The sequence below is a fragment of the Mesoplodon bidens genome, assembly GCF_964165515.1.
Source record: "Mesoplodon bidens genome assembly, chromosome: 11".
Taxonomy (NCBI): Eukaryota; Metazoa; Chordata; class Mammalia; order Artiodactyla; family Ziphiidae; genus Mesoplodon; species Mesoplodon bidens.
In genome coordinates, this window is record NC_138167.1 from 78,962,691 (window position 1) to 78,977,298 (window position 14,608).

The window sequence follows — 14,608 nt, forward strand, 5'->3', positions numbered from 1 at the left end:
TAGAAGCTCGAAGATGGGGTATATTTAAGCCAGGACCTGAAAAGGGGTGGGGAAGATTTAGATACAAATGCTCCCCACTACTCCTTTGGCTCAAGGCATATTATGCTGGGCACAAGGTTTACTGGGGGGTTGGCAGGACAGACATACACCACACCTGGGTACAGTCTTTGTATAGTTTTAAGTAGTAGTTATCAAATATGGGTGTTTTTACCCCTCAGGGGACATTTGGCAATGTCTGGAGACATTTCTGATTCTCACAACTTGGCAGGGGTGGGGGTGGGGCGGTGACTAGTGGGTAGAGGCCAGGGACACTGCTAAACATCCTACAGTACACAGCCCAGTCCCCCACAGAAAGAATTATTTGGCCTATGTGTCAATAGTTTTGAGGTTGAGAAACTGGTTTAAAGTATACACATGTATGTCAGATTATTAAACTAGGGTACTATGCCAGTTAAGATTATATTGTCTGCAGACAACAAAAACCTGTTCTGTTTAACTTAGGCTGAAAAAGGAAATGTAACAGAAAGCTCTTCGGGTGGGTCACAGAATCTGGAACTAGACAACTCCTAGGGCCTAATTGGAAGCGTTCTTGAACCTCAGCACTATTGACATTTGGACAAGACAATTCTTTGTTGTAAAGGGCTGCTCTGTGCATTGTAGGATGTTTAGCAGCATCTCTGGTCTCTACCCACTAGATGCCAATAGCACTCCCACAGTCTTGACAATGAAAAAATGTCTCCAGACGTTGCCAGATGTCCCCCTGGAAGGCAAAATTGCTCCTGATTGAGAACCACTGCTTTAGGGTGCCGTCCCATCTCTCATAACTCCCAATCTGATCTCCTGTCAAGTTTCAGATTCCTGGGAGAGAGAATCTGTTTGGCCCAGTTCTGTTTATCCATGGATCAATTAGCAATGGCAAAGGGTTATAGAGCAAAAATATGGTCATGGGGAGAACTATTTTGAGTCGGGCTTTGCTGCTCCATTTGGTGTCTTTAATAGGCACTGAACTTAATTAGATTTCAGAGGGCCTCATGTGCTATGTTAAGGAAATTGAAATTGAACTTCATCCCAGGAGGTGACTGCTAATAAAGAGTTCCTGACAAAAGAGGGACATGATCACTAAAGGTGCATGGTTATCAGTTTGGTTTGGAGTCCAGGGTTCAGGAGCAGTTGTCTGGGGTGGAAACATAGAGTCTCTAGAGGGGCTCTGATTAACTTAAGTAGAAAAGTAATGTAGAAGGATATCAGTATACCACAGAGGTTATGGGAAGGTTAGAGAAACAGACTTGCGAAGGGCTTGGATACAGGTCAGCTCCAAGGATCTAGGTAAGAGAAACTACTTGACAGTCTCAACAAGACTTGCTCCCTAAACAAAGGGGGAGGAACAAGTAGAAAGGGAGGGTGGCCTGAGAAGATTGTTAAATATTTGGAATATTTGTTAAGGAGATTAGGAAGGGTTGAGGGCTTGCATGATCTTGTGACTGAATGGCAAAGTGAAGCAAGGTTCGACTGCCTCACAGTGTATTGATGGGATGGCTTAGGCTGTATAAGGATAGAAGGGGGGTGGGGCAGCCGATGATAGCCTGGGGAGAAAAGGAAAAAAACCCTCAAAAGATTGGAAATTTTATCTACTAGAAGAGCAGTTGAGAAGAACAAATGAGAAAACTGGAAGGATTAGATGTTTTGTCTGAAAGTGTCATATATGTTAAAGCTTAAGATTTTAGAGTAAGCCTAGTTTAGGGCAAGGTATCAGAAAAGGCCATGGAAGTGCATCGCTGAAGAGAAGTTAAGGTGCATGTAATTGGAGATGAATACTACTGGGTCTATAATTGTTCTTGTATCGGACATTCTTAAAAAGGAATACAACATAGATTATTTAGACTGTTGGAAATTACTTTCTCAGGACTTCCCTGGTGGCGCAGTGGTTAAGAATCCGCTTGCCAATGCAGGGGACACGGGTCCGATCCCGGTCCGGGGGGATGCCACATGCCGCGGAGCAACTAAGCCGGTGCGCCACAACTACTGAGACGGTGCCCTAGAGCCAGTGAGCCACAGCTACTGAGCCCACGTGCTGCAAGTACTGAAGCCCACGCACCTAGAGCCCGTGCTCCTCAACAAGAGAGGCTACCCCAATGAGAAGCCTGCACACCGCAATGAAGAGTAGCCCCTGCTCACCACAACTAGAGAAAGCCCGTGCGCAGCAACAAAGACCCACTGCAGCCAAAAATAAATAAATAAAATAAATAAATAAATATTTTAAAAATAAAAAGCTTTAAAAAAATTATTTTCTCAAATTATAATTTCATATAATTATTGACAGGCTAATTATTTACATTTTTCACTTTTAAAGTTCAATAAATAATTTTTGAGAGTTTATATGTACCAGGTTATTGAGAACTGGGCATTAGAGATACATGGTCTCAGCTCTTGGAAAATTTCAGTGATTCCTCTTCTGGCATAAGAAGCATGAATAGGATCACTAAATGTAACCTATTTCTAGAACTGTACTGCCATATCAAATTTGTGAGATTTGGTTTACTTGGATGAGGCAACTGGGAGAAGAGTGAGTTAAATATTACCTTTTAGGATTATAAATAAATTTACTTTTATAAGTTTGGGGATTTTTTGAAGTAGTGTTTGGTTACTTAAATTGTATTGTTTTAAAAATAATCTCCAATAATGCTGATTTACTCCAATAATGCTATATATACTAGTTGTTTATTTAGCAAATATTTACTGAGTGCTACTTTGTACCAGGTACTGGTCCATAGTGCTGGGCAAAAATCCCTGCCCTCAATGGAGTTTACTTTTTTTTTTTTTTTTTTTTTTTTGCGATACGTGGGCCTCTCACTGCTGTGGCCTCTCCCGTTGCGGAGCACAGGCTCCGGATGCGCAGGCTCAGCGGCCATGGCTCACGGGCCCAGCCGTTCCATTGCATGTGGGAACTTCCTGGACTGGGGCACGAACCCGCGTCCCCTGCATCGGCAGGCGGACTCTCAACCACTGTGCCACCAGGGAAGCCCCTGGAGTTTACATTTTAATCAGAGAAGACTGAGAGTAATTAAATGAATAAGTGAAGTACATTATATCAATTTGTGGTAAGTGCTGTTGAAAAAAATAACACAGAAAGGGGATAGGAAGTGCAAGGAGGCGGGGACAGAGTTTGCGATTTTAAATCTAGTGGTGGAGAAGGCTTAATTGAGAAGATGTTACTTGAGAAGAGACCTGAAAGTGGGGGTGGGAACAAGTGCAAAGATCCAGAAGTGGAAGCTTACCTGTCATTTTTTGGCAAATATATCGAGGCCACCAATATAGGTGAAGTGAGGTGAGGAGTGAGGTGAGTAGAGGAAGACGAGATCAAAGAGAAAACAAGGGCCAGATCTTGTGGGACCTTGTAGTGACTTTGGCTTTTACCCTGAGTGAGATTGGAAGCCACTGGAAGGCTTTGAGCCATTGATCACTGCAGCCAAGTGGGAAATAAATAATAGGAGGGCAAGGGCAGAAGAAGGAGCCCAATGAAAAGTGATAACTATCCAGATGAGAAAAACATTGGCTTGGAGCTAGGTGGATGCGGTAGAGTTGTTGGGATACATAGATTCTAGATGTGTTTTGAAGGCAGAGCCACAGGATTTGCTGATAAGATGTGCATTGAGAAAGAGAACAGTTATGGATGACTTTGACATAAGCAACTGCCAAGATGGAGTTGCTGTTAATTAAGCTGGAGAAGATATGCAGGAGGAGCAGGCTTATCGGGAGTTTGGCTCTGGATACATTAATTTGGATGCCTATTAAATATCTTAATGGAGGTCCCTTTTATTTGTAAGCTAATTTAGACTGCACCTCTTATAGTCGGGCAACAACAATGTCAGTGTTTTTTGTGTGTGGTTATCCTTTGGCTTATGCAATGGATAATTGCAGAAAAGTGAATTGTGAGTTGAATTTTAGGGGGTGGATTTTTCTTTTTTTCTATTATGTACACTATGTGGAAGCATCTGAAATTGAGCAAGGTGCCCATTTCTTTCACATTAATTTACAACTATAACCAGATATTGATTCTTGGAAAAGTTACTTTTAGGAGATTGATTTGAAAACTTCAGGTGAAATGGAGATTGGATGCTTGGTCCATTGGATGTTGTAGTATTATAATCCTAGAATCAGAAGGTATTTGTTCCTGTCTCCTAGAAGGAGGTTATTAAAACATTGAGGTTTTTGACTTTCCCAAGGTTTAACAGATAGTGTTGAGTGGTTAAGTCACTGATCCAGCACCCTTATAATTTGATTATTCTATACTACCTGTTCAGGCTGTTGTTCCCACCTAACAGTTTGCTTTTCTTTTAGTTTTTGGCATTTCCCTTATTACTCTTTTATGGTACTTTATCATCCTCCTGCAATATCCCTTAGGAGATTCTCTTATTACTTGGGAATACTTTGACTTTGCAGTCCTTTGAAGCTTGGGAAACATAGTCTTTTGACTCAGCAATTCTTTAAAGTTGGGGAAGGACAATTTCTCCATTTATTTCTTTTTACTTGCATAATTTTTTGCAATATCACTTTTTTGCAATATTGCACTTTGCCTTAATACTGCAGTTTCCAGTCTAAACGTTTCCTTAGTAAGTTGATCTCTTATCAGTTTATATGCTTTAAAGTCTGCATATTATGTCACTTAGGATACATAATTTAATATTTATTAAATATTGGTATTTACAAGTTGGTATTAGCTCACATTGAACGTAAGTTACAAGTGAAAGGCTTTATGACTATTTCCACGAGTAAAATATGAGCAGTTATCATATCAATACCAAGTTATTAAAACAAAATTAAGAGCTGAGCAAATTTGACTCAGGATATGGTAATTTATTGTTTGTTTGGGTTTTTTTTCAGGCATTAGGCTTACTATTGATCTGTCTCATAATTCACTGACTTATTTTGAGACTTCTCCCAGCCAAACAGAATGTTGTGTATAAATTTTGAATCTCTATATTAGTCTATCCTTTAAGACTTCATTTTAGCTATATGTATAAGGTACTCTTTTTCTACCCCAAAATACCATTAAGAGAGGAATCTCTGGCTCCTTTTTGCCATTGCTATCATAGCATCGTGTTGTTTTCCTCTACTGTTGTCTATTTATTAAAACAAAAGCTTCATGTTTATTAGTTCCATAGACTGTCATCTCTTTAAGGGTAGAATAACCCTGATAGACTTTGAATTCTGAGTGCAGTAACTATGCTTGTGTTATTCACCATTGTATCTTTAGCATCTGCCACAGTACTGTGGTACATAGTAGTTGTTCAGAAACATTTTTAGCTGACTGGAGAAATAGATTTATAGTACTTAGGCCTTCATAGAACACATAGGGTATAAATACATGTATTCATAAAACTGAATACATTTTTGGCAGGATTAAAAAGTTGATTCATATCCAAAAAATTTAAATTAGAACTTTTTTCTAATACTTTAGTTCTCCAATTTACTTTTGAGTATATAGATGTAGTTTATTGCTGGATCTCTTGGTTTTGTGGGTTATTTTTCATAGGTAACTTTACTCTTTAGTATTCTCTGTGAAATGAAAGGATTATAGTTTTAACTGGGCCTTTTGGCAGTTAAAATTTTGACAATTTGTATTTATAGGTTGCTTGTCTTTTAGAGTGCTTGTGCTAATTGATTTCATTTAATGTTGAATTGTACAGTTCAGTCTTTTTATAACTTTTGTACAATATAGCTATCTCATTTTTGTTAAATATCATTTTTAATATAAAAATTTTAAAATACTGATTTAATAGAGTAGTAGTGCTACCAGTGGTAGAGAGAATGAAGAAAATCATAAATGATAATTTATCTTAGAATTTAACCAGCATTTGCCTTTAGTTAATCCAGTGTGAAATACAATTGTATTTTCTTTAAAGTGCATCAGAGCTAAATATTTTTATCATATCATTCCTTTCCTCTTCCTTCCCTTAAACTTGCTCCCTTCTGTGTCCCCTGTGTACCCATTCCCTGCAGCGATCCCTGCTGGCTGTGGTGGAGATTGGTGTGCTGTGAATTTCATAATCACCCAAATGAGTACCAGAGGAGTCTAAGAAACCCTGGCAACTGACTACTTGCTTTCACCACGAGTAGGGACCTTTTGTCTGAATTTCCTGCCCTCAGGTAATTCTTCTATTCCCCATTTTTTTTTTCTTTCTGTAGATGCAAGCACTTACTATGCCCCACATAAAGATACTTTGAGAATATTTTCTGATTCTTCTTCTTTTCGTCAGGCATCGACTTCATGGTTTTTTTTTTTTTTTTCTTTTAATTTTTTTATTTTTTTTACCATGTAGCTACAGGCTCATGCAATTCTCTTAGAATGTCTTCTAGTATATAAGGTTTGGCAATGCACTTAAAACTATAACCAGTTTTTTCTGATGTTGCATGAGTGAGTTTTATTACTTACAGGCAGCTATTTAAAAATAGTAATTAGCATTATTTACTCTTCAATGGGTTAGGCATCATAGTCTAATTTAATTAATGAGGTATGAAGGCTCTTTTGCTAAAGAGGATGTTTTGATCAATTCACTGAAGGACTTAAAGAGTTTATTTTGTGTACTTAATGTTAATATAATATTTTTAAATTAATTAATTAATTAAGTTTTGGCTGTGTTGGGTCTTCGTTGCTGCACACGGGCTTTCTCTAGTTGCGGCGAGTGGGGGCTACTCTTCGTTGTGGTGCTCTGGCTTCTCTTTGCGGTGGCTTCTCTTGTTGCCAAGCACAGCTCTAGGCGCGCAGGCTTCAGTAGTTGTGGCACGCAGGCTCAGTAGTTGTGGCTCGGGGGCTCTAGAGGGCAGGCTCAGTAGTTGTGGTGCACGGGCTTAGTTGCTCCCTGGCATGTGGGATCTTCCTGGACCAGGGCTCGAACCCGTTTCCCCTGCATTGGCAGACAGATTCTTAACCACTGCGCCACCGGGGAAGCCCTGTGTGTTCTCTTTTTTTTAATTACATTTTTTATTGAGAAAAATTCACGTAACATAAAATTCGCCATTTAACCATTTTAAGGTGTTTCTTTAGTAAATTCATGATGTGATGCAACCTTCATTCCTAATTCTAAACCAGCACTGACTTTTCAGGTTATTGCTCCTGAACGGGTGGGGTGCTCCTGACACCTAGTGGGCAGGGGCCAGAAATGCTGCTAAAGTCCCAGACGAGAGAATTAATTTTCTGTCTCCAAAGTGTTGAGGCTGAGAGACCCCACTCTACACCATTAGAGCACCACACATCACATCCAAGGAAGTAAACAGCCATTCAGTCGTGTCATCCCTACTGGTCTCAAGAATGTCTTTACAGCATTTTTATTTCAGTTCAGGAGGCAAAGTTCACATGTTTGGTTGTTAGGTCTTTTTAGTCTCTTTTAATATAGAGGAGTATTCTCTGCCCCACACTCAGACTTTCTGTCTGATTACTTTTTGTAAGAGTTCAGACCAGTTTTAGCACTGCATTCTCTTTCCATATTTTATTATTACCTTTTTTTATTGAAGTGTAGTTGATTTACAGTGTTATGCCAATCTCTGCTGTACAGCAGAATAACTCAGTTTTACATTTACATATAGACATTCTATTTTTAATTTTTAAATTTTATTTTATTTTTTGTACATCAGGTTCTTATTAGTTATCTATTTTACACGCATCAGTGTATACATGTCAATCCCAACCTCCCAATTCATCTCCCCCACCCCCAGCCACTTTCCCCGCTTGGTGTCCATATGTTTGTTCTTTACATCTGTGTCTCAATGTCTGCCCTGCAAACCAGTTCATCTGTACCATTTTTCTAGATTGCACATATATGCGTTATATACGATATTTGTTTTTCCCTTTCTGACGTACTTCAATTTGTATGACAGTCTCTGAATCCATCCACGTCTCTACAAATGACCCAATTTCGTTCCTTTTTATGGCTCAGTAATATTCCACTGTATATATGTACCACATCTTCTTTATCCATTTGCCTGTCAGTGGGCATTTAGGTTGCTTCCATGACCTGGCTATTGTAAATAGTGCTGCAGTGAACATTGGGGTGTATGTGTCTTTTTGAATTACGGTTTTATCTGGGTATATGCCCAGTAGTGGGATTGCTGGGTGGTATGGTAGTTCTATTTTTAGTTTTCTAAGGAACCTCCATATTGTTCTCCATAGTGGTTGTATCAATTTACATTCCCACCAACAGTGCAAAAGGGTTCCCTTTTCTCCACACCCTCTCCAGCATTTATTGTTTCTAGATTTTCTGATGATGCCCATTCTAACTGGTGTGAGGTGATACCTCATTGCAGTTTGATTTGCATTTCCCTAATGATTAATGATGTTGAGCATCCTTTCATTTGTTTGTTGGCCATCTGTATGTCTTCTTTGGAGAAATGTCTATTTAGGTCGTCTGCCCATTTTTGGATTGGGTTGTTTGTTTTTTAAATATTGAGCTGCATGAGCTGTTTATGTACTTTGGAGATTAATCCTTTGTCCATTGATCTCTTTGCAAATATTTTCTCCCATTCTGAGGGTTGTCTTTTTGTCTTGTTTGTAGTTTCCTTTGCTTTGCAAAAGCTTTTAAGTTTCATTAGAACCCATTTGTTTATTTTTGTTTTTATTTCCATTACTCTAGGAGGTGGACCAAAAAAGATCTTGCTGTGTTTTATGTCAAAGAGTGTTCTTCCTATGTTTTCCTCTAAGAGTTTTATAGTGTCCGGTCTTACATTTAGGTCTCTAATCCATTTTGAGTTTATTTTTGTGTATGGTCTTAGGGAGTGTTCTAATTTCATTCTTTTACATGTAGCTGTCCAGTTTTCCCAGCACCACTTATTGAAGAGACTGTCTTTTCTCCGTTGTATACCCTTGCCTCCTTTGTCATAGATTAGTTGACCATAGGTATGTGGGTTTATCTCTTTCTATCCTGTTCCACTGATCTATATTTCTGTTTTTGTGCCAGTACCATACTGTCTTGATTACTGTAGCTTGTAGTATAGTCTGAAGTCCAGGAGCCTGATTCCTCTAGCTCCGTTTTTCTTTCTCAAGATTGCTTTGGCTATTCGGGGTCTTTTGTGTTTCCATACAAATTGTGACACTTTTGTTCTAGCTCTGTGAAAATTTTCATTGGTAGTTTCTTAGGGCTTGAATTGAATCTGTACATTGCTTTGGGTAATATAGTCATTTTCACAATATTGATTCTTCCAATCGAAGAACATGGTATATCTCTCCATCTGTTGGCATCATCTTTAATTTCTTTCATCAGTGTCTTATAGTTTCCTGCATACAAGTCTTTTGTCTCCCTAGGAAGGTTTATTCCTAGGTATTTCATTCTTTTTGTTGCAATGGTAAATGGGAGTGTTTCCTTAATTTCTCTTTCAGATTTTTCATCATTAATGTATAGGAATGCAAGAGATTTCTGTGCATTAATTTTGTATCCTGCAACTTTACCAAATTAATTGATTAGCTCTAGTAGTTTTCTGGTGGCATCTTTAGGATTCTCTATGTATAGTATCATGTCATCTGCAAACAGTGACAGTTTTACTTCTTCTTTTCCAATTTGTATTCCTTTTATTTCTTTGTCTTCTCTGATTGCCATGGCTAGGACTTCCAAAGCTATGTTGAATAATAGTGGTGAGAGTGGACATCCTTGTCTTGTTCTTGATCTTAGAGGAAATGCTTTCAGTTTTTCACCATTGAGAATGATGTTTGCTGTGGGTTTGTTTATATGGCCTTTATTATATTGAGGTAGGGTCCCTCTATGCCCACTTTCTGGAGAGTTTTTATCATAAGTGGGTGTTGAATTTTGTCAAAACCTTTTTCTGCATCTATTGAGATGATCATATGGATTTTCTTCTTCAATTTGTAAATATGGTGTATCACATTGATTGATTTGCATATATTGAAGAATCTTTGCATCCTTGGGATAAATCCCACTTGATCATGGTGTATGTTCCTGTTAATGTGCTGTTGGATTCTGTTTGCTAGTATTTTGTTGAGGATTTTTGCATCTATATTCGTCAGTGATATTGGTCTGTAATTTTCTCTTTTGGTAGTATCTTTGTATGGTTTTGGTTTCAGGGTGATGGTGGCCTCATAGAATGGGTTTTAGAGTGTTCCTTCCTCTGCAGTTTTTTGGGAAGAATTTGAGAGGGATGGGTGTTAGCTCTTCTCTAAATGTTTCATAGAATTCACCTGTGAAGCCATCTGGTCCTGGAAGTTTGTTTGTTGGAAGATTTTTAATCACAGTTCCAATTTCATTACTTGGGATTCATCTGTTCATATTTTCTATTTCTTCCTGGTTCAGTCTTGGAAGGTTATACCTTTCTAAGAATTTGTGCATTTCTTCCAGGTTGTCCATTTTATTGGCATAGAGTTGCTTGTAGTAATCTCTCATGATCTTTTGTATTTCTGCAGTGTCAGTTATTACTTCTCCTTTTTCATTTCTAATTCTATTGATTTGAGACCTCTCCCTCTGTTTCTTGAAGAGTCTGGCCAAAGTTTTATCAATTTTGTTTACCTTCTCAAAGAACCAGCTTTTATTTTATTGATCTTTGTTATTGTTTTTTTGTTTCTATTTCATTTATTTCTGCTCTGATCTTTATGATTTCTTTCCTTTTACTAACTTTGGGTTTTGTTTGTTCTTCTTTCTCTAGTTCCTTTAGATATAAGGTTAGATTGTTTATTTGAGATTTTTCTTGTTTCTTGATGTAGTCTTGTATAGCTATAAACTTCCCTCTTAGAAGTGCTTTCGCTGCATCACATAGGTTTTGGATTGTCATGTTTTCACTGTAATTTGTCTCTAGGTATTTTTTGATTTCCTCTTTGATTTCCTCAGTGATCTCTTGGTTTTTTAGTAATGTACTGTTTAGCCTCCATGTGTTTGTGTTTTTTACATTTTTTTTCCCTGTAATTCATTTCTAATCTCATAGCGTTGTGATGGAAAAGATGCTTGATATGATTTCAATTTTCTTAAATTTACCGAGGCTTGATTTGTGACCCAAGATATGATCTATCCTGGGGAATGTTCCGTGTGCACTTGAGAATAAAGTGTAATCTGCGGTTTTGGGATGGAATGTCTTATAAATATCAATCAATTAAATCTATCTGGTCTGTTGTGTCATTGAAACCTTGTGTTTCCTTATTAATTTTCTGTCTGGATAATCTGTCCATAGGTGAAAGTGGAGTGTTGAAGTCCCCTACTATGAGTGTGTTACTGTCGATTTCCCCTTTTATGGCTGTTAGTATTTGCCTTATGTATTGAGGTGCTCCTATGTTGGGTGCATAAATATTTACAATTGTTATATCTTCTTCTTGGATCGATCCCTTGATCATTATGTAGTGTCCTTCTTTGTCTCTTCTAATAGTCTTTATTTTAAAGTCTATTTTGTCTGATATAAGAATTGCTACTCCAGCTTTCTTTTTTTTTTAATTATTAGTTTCTGCTTTATAACAAAGTGAATCAGTCATACATATACATCCGTTCCCACATCCCTTCCCTCATGCATCTCCCTCCCTCCCACCCTCCCCATCCCACCCCTCCAGGCGGTCACAAAGCACTGAGCTAATCTCCCCGTGCTCTGTGGCTGCTTCCCACTATCTATCTACCTCACGTTTGGTAGTGTATACTTGTCCATTCCTCTCTTTCGCTTTGTCACAGCTTACACTTCCCCCTCCCCATATCCTCAAGTCCATTCTCAAGTAGGTCTGTGTCTTTATTCCCGTTTTACCCCTAGGTTCTTCATGACATTTTTTTTTTAATTCCATATATATGTGTTAGCATACGGTATTTGTCTTTCTCTTTCTGACTTACTTCACTCTGTATGACAGACTCTAGGTCTATCCACCTCATTACAAATAGCTCAGTTTCGTTTCTTTTTATGGCTGAGTAATATTCCGTTGTATATATGTGCCACATCTTCTTTATCCATTCATCCGATGATGGACACTTAGGTTGTTTCCAGCTCCGGGCTATTGTGAATAGAGCTGCAATGAACATTTTGGTACATGTCTCTTTTTGAATTATGGTTTTCTCAGGGTATATGCCTAGTAGTGGGATTGCTGGGTCATATGGTAGTTCTATTTGTAGTTTTTTAAGGAACCTCCATACTGTTCTCCATAGTGGCAGTACCAATTCACATTCCCACCAGCAGTGCAGGAGTGTTCCCTTTTCTCCACAACCTCTCCAGCATTTATTGTTTCTAGATTTCTTGATGCTGGCCATTCTGACTGGTGTGAGATGATATCTCATTGTAGTTTTGATTTGCATTTCTCTAGTGATTAATGATGTTGAGCATTCTTTCATGTGTTTGTTGGCAGTCTGTATATCTTCTTTGGAGAAATGCCTATTTAAGTCTTCTGCCCATTTTTGGATTGGGTTGTTTGTTTTTTTGCTATTGAGCTGCATGAGCTGTTTATAAATTTGGGAGATTAATCCTTTGTCAGTTGCTTCATTTGCAAATATTTTCTCCCATTCTGAGGGTTCTCTTTTGGTCTTGTTTATGGTTTCCTTTGCTGTGCAAAAGCTTTGAAGTTTCATTAGGTCCCATTTGTTTATCTTTGTTTTTATTTCCATTTCTCTAGGAGGTGGGTCCAAAAGGATCTTGCTGTGATTTATGTCATAGAGTGTTCTTCCTATGTTTTCCTCTAAGAGTTTGATAGTTTCTGGCCTTACATTTAGGTCTTTAATCCATTTTGAGCTTATTTTTGTGTATGGTGTTAGGGAATGATCTAATCTCATACTTTTACATGTCCCTGTCCAGTTTTCCCAGCACCACTTATTGAAGAGGCTGTCCTTTCTCCACTGTACATTCCTGCCTCCTTTATCAAAGATAACTTGACCATATGTGCGTGGGTTTATCTCTGGGCTTTCTATCCTGTTCCATTGATCTGTCTTTCTGTTTTTATGCCAGTACCACACTGTCTTGATTACTATAGCTTTGTAGTATAGTCTGAAGTCAGGGAGCCTGATTCCTCCAGCTCCGTTTTTTGTTCTCAAGATTGCTTTGGCTATTCGGGGTCTTTTGTTTTTCCAAACAAATTTTGAAATTTTTTGTTCTAGTTCTGTGAAAAATGCCAGTGGTAGTTTGATAGGGATTGCATTGAATCTGTAGATTGCTTTGGGTAGTAGAGTCATTTTGACAATATTGATTCTTCCAATCCAGGAGCATGGTATATCTCTCCATCTATTTGTATCATCTTTAATTTCTTTCATCAGTGTCTTATAATTTTCTGCATACAGGTCTTTTGTCTCCTTAGGTAGGTTTATTCCTAGATATTTTATTCTTTTTGTTGCAATGGTAAATGGGAGTGTTTTCTTGATTTCATTTTCAGATTTTTCATCATTAGTGTACAGGAATGCCAGAGATTTCTGTGCATTAATTTTGTATCCTGCTACTTTACCAAATTCATTGCTTAGCTCTAGTAGTTTTCTGGTAGCATCTTTCGGATTCTCTATGTATAGTATCATGTCATCTGCAAACAGTGACAGCTTTACTTCTTCTTTTCCAATTTGGATTCCTTTTATTTCCTTTTCTTCTCTGATTGCTGTGGCTAGAACTTCCAAAACTAGGTTGAATAAGAGTGGTGAGAGTGGGCAGCCTTGTCTTGTTCCTGATCTTAGTGGAAATGGTTTCAGTTTTTCACCATTGAGGACAATGTTGGTTGTGGGTTTGTCATATATGGCCTTTATTATGTTGAGGAAAGTTCCCTCTATGCCTACTTTCTGCAGGGTTTTTATCATAAATGGGTGTTGAATTTTGTCGAAAGCTTTCTCTGCATCTATTGAGATGATCATATGGTTTTTCTCCTTCAACTTGTTAATATGGTGTATCACATTGATTGATTTGCGTATATTGAAGAATCCTTGCATTCCTGGAATAAACCCCACTTGATCATGGTGTATGATCCTTTTAATGTGCTCTTGGATTCTGTTTGCTAGTATTTTGTTGAGGATTTTTGCATCTATGTTCATCAGTGATATTGGCCTGTAGTTTTTTTCTTTGTGACATCCTTGCCTGGTTTTGGTATCAAGGTGATGGTGGCCTCGTAGAATGAGTTTGGGAGTGTTCCTTCCTCTGATATTGTTTGGAAGAGTTTGAGAAGGATGGGTGTTAGCTCTTCTCTAAATGTTTGATAGAATTCGCCTGTGAAGCCATCTGGTCCTGGGCTTTTGTTTGATGGAAGATTTTTAATCACAGTTTCAATTTCAGTGCTTGTGATTGGTCTATTCATATTTTCTATTTCTTCCTGATTCAGTCTTGGCAGGTTGTGCATTTCTAAGAATTTGTCCATTTCTTCCAGGTTGTCCATTTTATTGGCATAGAGTTGCTTGTAGTAATCTCTCATGATCTTTTGTATTTCTGCAGTGTCAGTTATTACTTCTCCTTTTTCATTTCTAATTCTATTGATTTGAGTCTTCTCCCTTCTTTTCTTGATGAGTCTGGCTAATGGTTTGTCAATTTTGTTTATCTTCTCAAAGAACCAGCTTTTAGTTTGGTTGATCTTTGCTATCGTTTCCTTCATTTCTTTTTCATTTATTTCTGATCTGATCTTTATGATTTCTTTCCTTCTGCTAACTTTGGGGGTTTTTTGTTCTTCTTTCTCTAATTGCTTTAGGTG

The 14,608-nt window shown here is 38.0% G+C and overlaps 1 protein-coding gene across 4 annotated transcripts in view; it reads left to right on the forward strand.

Annotated features, from left to right (window-relative positions):
* BLTP3B (bridge-like lipid transfer protein family member 3B) overlaps positions 1-14,608 on the forward strand; it is a 99,597-nt gene that overhangs the window by 4,017 nt on the left and 80,972 nt on the right. Inside the window, exon 1 of one of the 4 annotated variants that reach the window (XM_081250391.1) lies at positions 6,046-6,147. The exons of the other annotated variants lie outside the window; for them this stretch is intronic. The gene's annotated coding sequence lies outside the window, so the exon portion shown is untranslated. Of the gene's footprint in view, positions 1-6,045; positions 6,148-14,608 lie in introns of those variants that run through there. 4 annotated transcript variants of the gene reach the window in all.